The sequence below is a fragment of the Pteropus alecto genome, unplaced genomic scaffold (genome assembly GCF_000325575.1).
Source record: "Pteropus alecto unplaced genomic scaffold, ASM32557v1 scaffold40, whole genome shotgun sequence".
NCBI lineage: Eukaryota > Metazoa > Chordata > Mammalia > Chiroptera > Pteropodidae > Pteropus > Pteropus alecto.
The window spans coordinates 3,341,616-3,345,320 of NW_006431919.1; positions in this window are offsets into that span (position 1 = coordinate 3,341,616).

Below are 3,705 nucleotides of genomic sequence, written 5' to 3' on the forward strand. Positions count from 1 at the left end.
CTTGAAAGCTGCACTAACTGGATTAGTTGCTATCATGGATTGAGATTTTGAGTGGGATTAACTCCAATTACAGTGAATTAGTTCTTCTTTTTCATCCTTTTCCTTCCTTTTCCTATAAGTTGAGTCTTTGGCAGAGCCAGGTGGGACAGTGGGTACAATAGCTGGGTTTAGTTTCCTGGAGTTAAAGGAATCTGGGGAAGGAGTTCATTAGGTGAGCTTTCCCTGGTTTTTACACCCTGGGGGATTCGATTTGGCGGTGAGGAAACCTTACCTTTCAACCTCTTATCACCAGCATTTCTCTATCCTCCAACCTTGTAGGCTCAACTACTGCTTTAGTATCCCTGATCATTTGGGGGAGGACTGGAGGCCAAAAAGACAACCCCACATAGTCCCAATGCAGAGGCTACCGAATTGCTCTTCAGGAGACTAGTTCAAGGTGGTTTAATCAATGGGATCTATTTCTAGAGCATTGCCCAAGTTCTTGATGGTGCCGACATGGTTTCACGATGGAGAATTAATTGTCAGGAAAACCTTCTCATCTTCTGCTGTTGCCTTTTTCTTTTTTCTTTTCTTTCCACTTATTCTTGTTCCTTTCATATTACTTATTATTAAAAGATTAAGTTCCGGCTATATAAAAATGAATAAAAAGCTCATAACTGATCCCTAATACATGTTTTCTAAACCAAACTGACTATATAAGCATATTTTTTTGCTGTTGGGAGCTTCTGCCTGGCACTTAAATCTGACCATAAAATAGCCCTACTCACTCTTCTATTCAGCATCTGTCCCCCAAAATATCCTCTGATCCAAAGATGTCCATCTCCTCTCTTAGACACAATGTGAACTTTCTACACTCCAAGTTCGATGTGCTGATCTCCCTATGTGGAATCCCTATGTCTTGACCTTTCCCACCCCATCACCTTCCTAGGTAGTTTTCAAACATTGCTTTAGATCCTGTAGTTCTTTCCATCCTCTGTCTCTACTTGTTCTCTGTACTCCATTGATAATGTGCACACAGCTGCCTTTATCCTGGACTCTTGGTCCATGCTACTGAAATAGAATCTGTTTCCATGTGTGTCTGTTTCTGTTTCAACATCATTGGGAAACTTTATTGCTTTTCTCTACATCACCACACACTGAATGATTGCTTTTGTAGCTTGTCAGGTTTCCACTGGGCACCTAATCCCAGTATTGCCTGAAGTGGTTTGAAGAAGCTCTTCCTATAATTCCTCCAATTTTTTTGTTGGCAAACTCAGTCTCAGCTCTGGCTCTGTCTGTGTCTGGGGGTTATGAGTCAATCTGCGACTGAGGTCTGGAGTCAGTTTATGTTTGGTGTTTATTCCTTACAATAAATACATATGAAATTTGTAATTAATTGAGTTTTTGTCTGTCTTGTGTGGATATTTTGTTAATTATTATATCTCTTGCCCAGCAGAGAGACTGGCATATAGTAGGCACTTTAGTAGTTGTTGAATAATAATGGCCTCACTCCGTGGTCAGGATTAGGGCCCAGTATTGTCTGGGGTTAAGGCTCATTCTCTGCCTAGCATTAGATGGCAATCTGTGGCTAGTTTCAGGAATAAATGTAGTTGTTTGCAGCCAAGGTCATTTTTTATCTTTTGAGTGGAAGCAGGAGACAGTTCATGGTCATGCTCAGGGCTGAGTGGGAAGCTGGGGTTGGGCGTCAGTGCCTGATCAAGGAACAAAGAAGGCAAATTGGTCCAAATGGGATCAAATTCTTAAAGTCAGGCTCACTGTTATTGAGTCCTGAGTCCCAGCATTCACTGTCTGCTGGGAATGGAGAGTCCAACTCAGGGCAAATCTCCCAGAACACATCATCTGACTTCAACCTAGATAGTAGATGGACTCTACGACTTTTACACTACCTACTATGTGCTCTTCAGAGGTAGTTTTCAGCCGAGTGTTAAGTAAGGGATTTTCTGATTTCATTATCTGTTGAAGGCTTCACATCATAATTTGGAGGTGAAGGGCTTAATTTCAAGTCCTAGGTTAGAAATTCTCCTGCAGCGATGGTTGAGCAGCAAAGAGGTTGGTGAATTATGGTTTTCAATTGTTCAGTGGTCCCATGTGCTCACTTTCTGTCCCAGTTAAATATTGGTCCCTGACACCTCTATTGGGGTGTCTCTCTGACTCTGCTGCTTGTCTATCCTGAGTTCCTTTGTTGTCTGTCTCACCGCTCACCTCCAGTTTTCTTTTGTCCTTTCCTGGTTTTTAGCAATCACCTTGCTAGGTTCTTGCTGAGGCAGCATTACTCTCAAATGATTAATAACTTGGAAAATGGCTCCGAGTCTAGTGATGGATTAATCTCAGTGGAGAAGAAATAACTGGGAAGCCAAATGCCTTGAAAAGGAAATGACCACCGGCTGCTCTTTCCCCAGATCTGGGCAAATTTTATCCCCGACCTAGATCACTGCTTAGTTATACAGAACCTCCTCTCTCATTGCAACACCTCAGCAGGCAGTGTTGTGTCACTATTTCATGATCAAAACTTAGCAATGTAGAGTCTTATGTTCTCATCTCTCCGTTAAGCCAAAAGATCCAGGTTTTGATCTTGGACTTGTTACAAGTCTGCTGTTATATTTTACACAAGCCATTTAGTCTCTCTAGACCTCACTTTAGTCATCTGTAAAATGGGAACAGTAGTCTCTGTGAGAATTAAAGGAAATGATAAATTTGTCAGTGCTTTGGAAAACTGCAAGGTTCTGTGAAAAGGTAAGAATCAGGTCTATGGATCCTCCCATATGATTTTTTTTTCATCTTAGAAGATGGATTTCAATGTGATAACTTGGAATCATGACTGATATGGGCATTGCAGATACCAGAACAGGTCAGGGGGATACATATTTAGCTGGGATGATGGGCATTTTCAGGGATTTTTATTGAAAACTGATTTTGGCCTACATGCGTAGATATTCTTTCTTTTAGCTGAATACAAACACACTTCACACACACACACACACACACACACACACACACACATATACATGCAAACACAATGCAAATTTATACATGACAGATGGAGCAATTTGAGAATAGAATTAATTATCTTTTCTTGCAAATTACTATGATTATCAATGAATGAGTCAATTTTTTCTCTAGAAATTGTTATTAGTGTGTGTTATTATCATTCAGTAGAAGGAAATGCAGATAAATGTGATTCTACTCTGTCATTAATGTTCTCTTTGAACCTATTATAAGCAAGATGTTTTGCCCATATTTATTGATTCAACACCTTGGATAAGTAGCCCATGCCACATAGGAAGCCTTTCATGCTTTCACCCATCATCCTGGATAAGGACTCTCCTTTAGGGATCTCATTCAGCTAATAGTTTGAGAGCATCTACGACAACAAGAGTGGGGATCAGCTACAGGATAGACATTCTCTGTCCTCATGAAGCTTACATTTGTCATTCTGACTATTTGCTAGGTGCTATTCTAAGCACTGAGATGGAATAGTAAATATGAATGACAAGGCCCCTGTTCTCATGAAGACAGGCAATACACAAATAACCAAGAATATATTAGGTAAGTTCCATAAAGAGAATCGTATAGGGCGATGAAGTATGGAGTGCCTAGAGGGTGACTATAGATGGTATGGTCAGGAAAGGTCACGTCTGAGGTTGTGACATTTAAGCTGAAGCTTGAATGACATGAAGGAACAAGACCTGCAAAGATTTAAGACAA